The 9,957-nt window shown below is 40.8% G+C and overlaps 1 pseudogene; it reads right to left on the reverse strand.

Annotated features, from left to right (window-relative positions):
- Positions 1–5,451: 5,451 nt before the first annotated feature.
- Positions 5,452–5,568, reverse strand: LOC124717429 (annotated as a pseudogene).
- Positions 5,569–9,957: the final 4,389 nt, after the last annotated feature.

Here is a 9,957-nt window from a genome sequence, read left to right on the forward strand (position 1 = left end):
TGCATTCGTTAACGGACATGATGCTATTGTCCACTTATTTTGGTAGCTATTCTGCTTCACAATATACAACTTGTCACCTGCAGTCAGCAAAACGTAAATTATTTTTGTGTTTATTATGCATTTAGGAACGGAAATGAGTCGGTATGACTTTTCTTTGTGTCACTTACAGTTTGGAGTTGTGGTGCAGTCTTCTGTGTTATTGGCGAAGGAAATAAGGTTACTTCGTGACCTATGGTCGCTGGGCACTGCACGTTTTGGATTTCTGAAAACATAGGTGGAGTTTTCGCTGCCATTACTTGTTGTTGTGGCTGTGTGGTGTTTGCTTGTTTCGTAGCGCGGTTTTCTGGGTGGGCCGCGCGAGTTTGAATTGGGTTTGGCGTCAGTGGTGTATGATTTGCGTGGGTTGGCGCGTGTGTGTTGATTCCTGGGGCAGAGAGAGAGAAAGAGAGAGAGAAGGAGGGAGAGAGAAAGGGAGGGTGAGGTAGAATGATTTTTTTTCCCAGCAGACAAAACATAAAGCGGAAATCATTTGGATAAAACAAGAAATCCGGTCTTTGCATTCCAAAAAACAGACCCTCGGTATTGAACTATACAGATTGTATATAGAACTAGCTAATCGCACAACATATCTACCATTTTTTGATAAATTAATGTACAGGTTTAGAACATACATAGATACCATAATAGGCAGAAGACAAACAATCCCACAAAAGAAACGCACCAAAATGATAAACCATACAAACACCTACCAAGCTCACCACCAATATAACAAACACACCTTTCGCAAAAGAGTGATTAATCTGTTGTTGTGGTTGTTGTTGTTGTGGTCTTCAGTCCTGAGACTGGTTTGATGCAGCTCTCCATGCTACTCTATCCTGTGCAAGCCTCTTCATCTCCCAGTACCTACTGCAGCCTACATCCTTCTGAATCTGCTTAGTGTATTCATCTCTTGGTCTCCCTCTACGATTTTTATCCTCCACGCTGCCCTCCAGTACTAAATTGGTGATCCCTTGATGCTTCAGAACATGTCCTACCAACCGATCCCTTCTTCTAGTCAAGTTGTGCCACGAACTCCTCTTGTCCCTAATTCCATTCAATACCTCTTCATTAGTTATGTGAGCTACCCATCTAATCTCCAGCATTCTTCTGTAGCATCACATTTCGAAAGCTTCTATTCTCTTCTTGTCCAAAATATTTGTCGTCCATGTTTCACTTCCATACATAGCTACAATCCATACAAATACTTTCAGAAATGCAAACCTAACAGGATAACTAGTGACTGAGGAAATAAGAAACATAATCATTGAGAACAAAACCACCATAAAACTAAACACTAAGACTGCTGAAGAAAAAACCTACAGATAACTACAGAAAAAGCCGAAGAAAAAACCTACAGATAACTACAGAAAAAATTATCACAAGGAAATGTGATCATCACAAAATCCGACAAAGATAATTCAAGAGTAGTTGTAAATCAACAGGAATACATTCACAAAACAATCGAATTCATCCAAAGCAACATCATCTCAGAATTAATAAGTGAACCAACAAACCGATACCAAAGAAAGTTACAGAAAACACTGAAAAACATAGAAACATTTTTACACAGAAACACAGATTAAAAGAATAATGCAGAAAATCCCCTAGGCCCGCACCCTAAAATCATTGCCTAAAGTTCACAAACCCAGAATACCTATATGTCCATTGATAAACTTCACCAAAGCACCAACGTACCAAATAGACAAACACTCACACACTCTTCTACTGACAATATACACTACTGGCGATTAAAATTGCTACACCAAGAAGAAATGCAGGTGATAAACAGGTATTCATTGGACTAATAAATTATACTAGAACTGACAAGTGATTACATTTTCACACAATTTGGGTGCATGGATCCTGAGAAATCAGTACCCAGAACAACCACTTCTGGCCGTTATTACGGTCTTGATACGCCTGGGGTTTGAGTCGAACAGAGCTTGGATGGCGTGTACAGGTACAGCTGCCCACGCAGCTTCAACACGATACCACAGTTCATCAAGAGTAGTGACTGACGTTTCTGACGAGTCAGTTGCTCGGCCACCATTGACCAGACATTTTCAATTGGTGAGAGATCTGGAGAATGTGCTGGCCAGGGCAGGAGTCGAACATTTTCTGTATCCAGAAAGGACCATACAGGAACTGCAACATGCGGATTTGCATTATGCTGCTGAAATGTAGGGTTTCGCATGGATCTAATGAAGGGTAGAGCCACGGGTCGTAACACTTCTGAAATGTAACGACCACCGTTCAAAGTGCCGTCAATGCGAACAAGAGGTGACCAAGACGTGTAACCAATTTGCACCCCATACCATCACGCCGGGTAATACGCCAGTATGGCGATGACGAATACACGCTTCCAATGTGCGTTCACCGCGATGTCGCCAAACACGGATGCAACCATCCTGATGCTGTAAACAAAACCTTGATTCTTCCGAATAAATGAAGTTTTGGCATTCGTGCACCCAGGTTCGTAGTTCAGTACACCATCGCTGGCGCTCCTGTCTCTGATGCTGTGCTGCTGAAAAGGTCGTCGAACTGTTTGTGCAGATGGTTGTTTTCTTGCAAACGTCTCCATCTGTTGACTCATGGATTTAGACGTGGCGGCACGATTCGTTACAGCCATCTGGATAAGATGCCTGTCATCTCGACGGCTAGTGATACTAGGCCGTTGGGATCCAGCACGGCGTTCCACATTACCCTCCTGAACCCACAGATTCCATATTCTGCTAACAGTCATTGGGTCTCGATCAACGTGAGCAGTAATGTCACGATACGATAAACCGCAACCGCGATAGTCTACAATCCGACCTTTATCAAAGTCGGAAACGGGATGGTACGCATTTCTCCTCCTTACACGAGGCATCACAACAACGTTTCACCAGGCTGCGTCGGTCAACTGCTGTTTGTGTATGAGAAATCGGTTGAAAACTTTCCTCATGTCAGCACGTTGTAGGTGTCGCCACCGGCGCCAACCTTGTGTGTATGCTCTGATAGGCTAATCATTTGCATATCACAGCAGCTTCTTCTTGTCGGTTAAATTTCGCGTCTGAAGCACGTAATCTTCGTGGTGTAGCAATTCTAATGGCCAGTGGTGTACGAATACACTGAAAACAGAAGTCTAAAGAACTCTAGTGACTTAATAAACAAATAAGAAATGAAATCATACCAAACACAGCATAACTGGTTTCATTTGACATAATTTCCATGTACACACAAATCCCAAAAGAAGAAACCATCAACATCATAGAAATAAAACTCCAACTACAAGGAAACATACCCACAACCAACTTACAAGAAATATCTGCCATACTCTGGCTCATCACAGAGCAAAATTACTTCACATTCAACACAGATTTTACTCTCAACAAGATGGACTACCCATGGGTTCCGCAATCAGTGGCCTCCTAGCTGACATTTTCCTCAACAAAATAGAAAAACGAATCTTTGACAAAATAGTAATACGAAAACAGTACAAAATAATATATTGGTAAAGATATGTAGATGACATAATTCGCCTAATAGAACCACAGCTTCGCATAAAAGAACTTCATGACAACGTAAACCCCAATCACCCACAAATACAATTCACCATTGAAACACAAACAGATGAAAAACTTCGTTTCTTGGATCTCATCACACACAAGAGAAACAACAAATAGGAATTCGTAGTCTACAGAAAGCTCACAATCACCAGTACCATTATTCATAACCAGTTCAATCACCCCATAACTCACAAGGAAGTATATCTACTTCACAGGCTGAACAAAATACCCGTGAATAAACATGATTACACACAAGAACTGAACACAATAAAAACAAATTGCACAGGAGAATGGATATGATGTAAAGAGAGTAGACAAAATAAACCACAAAATACAAAAACAAACGCACATAACCATGAAACACAAACACAAAGAAACACAACACGACACACAACAAATCAGCAGACACTAAGCAATAAATGGCACATAATGACTTACAACAAGAAAGTCACTCACAAGATGGGTAATATACTTCAGAAACAAGGAGTCAACGTGGCATACGGAACCAACAACACAATACAAAGCAGACTTGGAAGAAATACCACCAACACCGACAAATACAGCTAGTCCAGTATATACCAACTTAATTGCAACTTCTGTCAATGTGTATATGTGGGCCATACATGTAGGAATTTCAGAACCAGGTATACAGAGCATCTCAGAGCTCTGAAAAGCAACATTTGCAGACCACCTGATAGCACCACCCAACAAACACAGAAACTGACTTACACAACCTTAAAACTATTAGCAGCTTATACCATAAATGAAATATGGAAGAAAACTACCACATCCAAAAATCAATAGCCCAAGGAAAGAAAGTACTGAATGAATACACATCATCGTGCAACAAAACTCTCTCCGTCGCAATAGAAGAACTATACAAATAACACCCACACCAGAACTACTCATAGGGAAAAGAAAACATTCTACCTCTCCATCGATCTAACTCCCTCTGTCCCTCCCACCCTCTCTCTCTCTCTCTCTCTCTCTCTCTCTCTCTCTCTCTCTCCTGAACACACACACACCCACACACACACACACACACACACACACACACACACACACACACACACTGCCCCGGGACTCAACACACACACGCAAACTCACGCAACCGTACACCACTATTGCCAAATTCAATTCAAACTCGCGCGCCTCACCCAGCAAAACGCGCTACGAAACAAATGCACATCATACACCCACAACAACAAGTAATGGCAGCGAAAACTCCACCTATGTTTTCAGAAATCGAAAAAGTGCAATACCCAGCGACCAAAGGTGACGAAGTAACCTTATTTCTTCCGCCAGCAACGCAGGAGAACGCATCACAACTCCAAACTGCAAGTGACACAAAAAAAGTGATACACACTCATTTAGATTCATAAATGCATAACAAACAGAAAAATTAATTACGTTTTGCTGATTGCAGATGACAAGTTGTATATTGTGAAGCAGAATAGCTACCAAAATAAGTGTACAATAGCATCATGTATGTTAACGAATGCATACATCCACTTTTCGACCAATAAGCTATAAATGAAACTTTGACATAACGGTATAAACAACACAAATGTTAATATGTAACAACAATTTTACAGTTTAAAATAAAAATTAAGCCCACTGATGATGGCACAAAAGTGCTGAAACATGTATGGGTGAAACAAAGCACTCCGTCTACAGGCCTCAAGTGGCCCATCGTGACCATCCGACCGCCGTGTCATCCTCAGATGACGATGCGGATAGGAGGGGCGTGTGGTCAGCACACCGCTCTCCCGGTCGTTATGATGGTTTTCTTTGACCGGAGCCGCTACTATTCGGTCGAGTAGCTCCTCAATTGGTATCATGAGGCTGAGCGCACCCCAAAAAATGGCAACAGCGCATGGCGGCTGGATGGTCACCCATCCAAGTGCCAGCCACGCCCGACAGCGCTTAACTTCGGTGATCTCACGGGAACCGGTGTATCCACTGCGGCAAGGCCGTTGCCATGGGTGAAACAAAACGGAGCAAAAAAAAGGTGTCTTGCATAAGGCGAAATTCTTATCTCATCTATTGCCATTGCTTGTTCCTAAATTTTGTTATTCTGTTTCGATTTTTCCGTCAAAAAGTAGTCCCTCACAACCGCACTTTCACCATTCAGATGTCAACTGCACAGCAGACGGCTCTCACAACATCAGCAATTTTAGAGTTGTGCATGTAAACGATAATGACAACTGAAAGCAAACAAGACCGAGTACAGGAATAAACTGTCTGGAGTGGTCAGTTGTGACAAGGAATTCTGCTGCGAGAGGACGCAAGACTTGTTTCACTGCCAGATCCCGTACGGTATGGCCAGGCGTAATGTGGAGGAAGTAATAGCGCACAGTGCAAAGGATCAAGGATAACCAGTGTTTAAGGAGTGAGCTGGCATTCCAAAGTGCATTGTAGTGGCCGTACGTTGTAGTAGTATAATAGACGTAGCCGCACGGACCGCACTGCTATGAAGCAAGAGCGGACTAGTTTATTATTTAGAATTGTAAGGCTTGCAGTGTTAGATGCGAATCCTATATTAACAAATACTTTAGCAACTCATGTGTGTTTAGGCGTGTACTCATCAGTAACAGCTACCTGACAAGATCCTCTCCTTATCCATAACCAACCGAGTGTGTCATTAACGAACTGAAAGTAAATGATATAAGAGAGAAGTTTATCGAATTGATTAATAGTTTAAATGAAAGCGAACAGAAATGTCACTTTCTTGGACTTGCTATTTAAGTGCTGATTACTGACAAATAGTTTGACAGAGCAGTGTAGTTAACAATACTTCATGTTCACACAATTTTGTGTGAGAAGAAATTTACGTTACAATAAGTCAAAGTAACGAACTCCGTAATCTTTTTAAAAGCGATTTATTGTAGTAGAACAGTCCTATTAAATACTAAAATTATTCCTTTCGAAGAGTTTACCTTTTCGAAAACAGTTTAATTACAGCATTACAGTGAGAAACTCAGTGTAGTTGGTAGGTAACTGGTACTGTGAAGGCCTGGTAATTAGTTTCATGAAGTAGTTGCAAGTCTGCATTTGTCCGTGAAAACTTTGTCGATGATCATCGCGTTTTGATAACGAGCACGAGTCAGTGCCTTTGCGACTATCCACGCCTGCCAACATGCTACAATCGTAAAGTAATTTAATTCCAAACTCAGGAGTTGCAACTGATTTCTCTCACTCTAAGTGAGCTGTCGACCATTCATGTACAGTCGAATTTAATTCATCATTTTGGGCCAGCATTTCACTAGCTAGTTTCCGTATTATTTTGTTTTTATTTCTGCCGATCGTTACTGCGCGAAGTAAATCGCACAATAACGATCAAGTGTCTCGTGCCTTAGTACCTGCTAAAGACAGGACAGAAATTCTGCGATGGTGAACGCATGTGGTAGTGTGTTTCGGCATTCAGATTTCTTTGTAAATAACTCTTCAACCGCGGGTAACACCACATGGCGCAGCTAGCACTAACATCATTTTCAGTGGTAGTAATAGTTGCAGAAAAATTTGTAGTGGTGAGAGTAGTAACGGGTACTTATTATATTGTGACAGTTATATTTTTTGATATTGTAGTAGCAGTAGTTGCTGTAACGGTACTACTATCATCAGGTATAAAGATAAGTATAAAATTAGTGAAGATAATTTGAAAGACTGAAACCTATTGCTGTTTTCCTGTCACAGTAAAGCAACATCCGACTGCGAGTGGGAAATGATGCCAAAGGTAAGCTGCAAGAAGCGTAGCGTGTAGATCTTCATCTAAATGTTATCTCGATAGAAGCAGAAAGCAATAAAGATATGAAAAAGATGAATGAGATGCATTGCAAACATAGTTGAACGTTCATAATAGAAAAAAAAGGACAGGAAAAAAAGATTATCGTGAAGATAAAGTTCTAGGTAATTCTACAGGGTAGTCCATCTGAAGTGTCGGATGACATTATCTCGAAAACTATAGATCGGGTAAAAATAGTAGGTAAGACAAGTTCGTAAACTCAAAGGGAGACATGAAATGAAACTACAACATTAAAATCTTAAATATAAACACCCATTTTTATTGCAGATTCGGGATTCTCCATAAAAAAGTAACCAAGTTTTGTCTGAAACATTTTTTTAAACCATTGAAAGGTGGCGCTGAAATCGAGAAAAATTAAAATCGGAGAACTCCGATTTATTTAGAACGATCCGAGAAGGACGCATCAAATCGATACAAAATGTACATCAATTCTTTCATTACGCTAAATTAAGCTTTTTTTACATAATGTATCCTACCCGCCATAGTTTTTAAAGGAAGGAGGCGGAATGGTATTAAAATCTCGTTAGGGAACTCTTCACAATTGCATTACTTACCCAACTGTGGCGCTACCACGGCCAACCTAAGAACTATGGCTCAGTATAAGAGTCGGTGCAATGCGAACAGACGTCACTTAACTTTCAGATTGTGAACCATAAACATCAACTGACGAAAGTAAATTATTCTTTAGCGAAACATGGCTAACTATCCTCCTACAGAGATTGTTGATATGATGTTAATTTTAGGTAAATGTCATAACAGTTATGCTGCAGCTGCGCAATTGCATGCGGAGCGTTTCCCAAACAGACGACTTCCAAGCGAAAACATTATTCGAAACTGCACTCAACGATCTCCAAATGGATACATGCACCGTCCACCTCGCCATCGCGAGTACAATGGAAATGACGCTCGTAGCCTTACCGTTATCGCCTGTGTTCAACTGGATCCCGGAATTAGTAGCCGTGCGATTCTGAGACAAACTGGAATGCCGAAATCAACTGTTTTGAGGATCTGAAGGCAAATAAACACCATGCGTATCACATCACACTGACACAGGCATTAACGCCGATACGTGTGCGTTTCTGCCAATGGGTCTTGAAATTGTTAAGAGGTGACAATGATTTTTTTAGAGATGTTCACCGATGAAGCCACATTCAAAAACAATGGCGAATTAAATCGTCATGATTGTCATTATTGGTCCCCTGTCAATCCACAATGGCGCAGACCCGTTGACAATCAACACAAATGGTTGTTAATGGTCTGGTGTGGAATTTTAAACGATTACCTGATAGGACCGTGTTTTTTTTTTTTTTTGACCGAAATGTTACTGGGAAATCTTATCTACAACTTCTCCGCGATGATTTGTTGGAGCTAAATGAAGATATTGATTTAGAAACTAGGCAACGAATGTGGTTCCAAGAGGACGGAGCAGCTCCCCGTTATGCTAAAAATGTGCGAAACGTTTTAAATTTACGGTACCCTGGTCGGTGGATAGGACGCGGCGGACCAATCCAGTGGCCTCCACGTTCACCAGACCTAAAATCTCCTGATTTTTTCTTGTGAGGTTATTTAAGAAATATTGTTTATGAAAGACAGCCCAGAACCAGAAACGATATGGAGCAACGCATTCCAAGAGCGTGTGCAGCCATGCTACAGGATGTGCTGTTCAAAACTGTGGACAACTTTCGGAGACGGTTGACTTTATGCATTGAGGCAAATGGGGATAATTTTGAACAATTTCTTCGTGGTTAATTTCATTAATTAAGTACCCCAAATTGCAAGAGGCAAGGGGACTCACACTAATGAAGCACCCCATGGGAACATCATTCTACTACGTCCATGTCGTTATTCCTGGGTAGCGCTAAAGGTATGATACAGTACATTTTGTACAAAAATAGCTTAATTTGGCGTAAGGAAATAATTGGTGCAAATTTTTTATCGATTTGATGTGTCTTTCTCGGAAAACTCTGAATGAATCAGTGTTCTTCCCCAATTTAACTTTTTTTCTCGATTTCAGTGCCATCTGTCAATAGTTTAAGAAATGTTTCAGATAAAACTTGATTACTTTTTTTGTGGAGAATCCGAATCTGCAATAAAAATGGGTGTTTACATTTAAGAATTAAACGTTGCCCCCGCCCCACCCCAGGGGGCGGGGGCTGGAGGTCACGTGTAGTATCATTTGATGTCCCCCTTTGAGCTTACGAACTTGTCTTACCCACTGGTTTTACCCGATGTATAGTTTTCGAGATATTTGCATCAGAAACTTCAGATGGACCACCATGTATATCTAATGCCCCACTATTTTCATTGAAAAGATAAGTAATACTAACAAAAATTGTATTTTTTTATAACAGGGGCAGTGAAATGAAAACCTGAGAAATGTAATAAAATTTCTGTTTCCCGTGCCACTGTTCTGCAAACTGGCATTGTGGTGGTATACGTATATTGGTATTACAGCCAGTCCTGCATCAGAGACGCCTTTACGATATAAGGTTTGCAGTGTTCACCATATAAAGGTTCATACGTAATGATAAGTACTATGGTGTGTTCTATTCGTATTTAATTGTT

Source organism: Schistocerca piceifrons, chromosome 9 (genome assembly GCF_021461385.2).
Source record: "Schistocerca piceifrons isolate TAMUIC-IGC-003096 chromosome 9, iqSchPice1.1, whole genome shotgun sequence".
NCBI classification, from domain to species: domain Eukaryota; kingdom Metazoa; phylum Arthropoda; class Insecta; order Orthoptera; family Acrididae; genus Schistocerca; species Schistocerca piceifrons.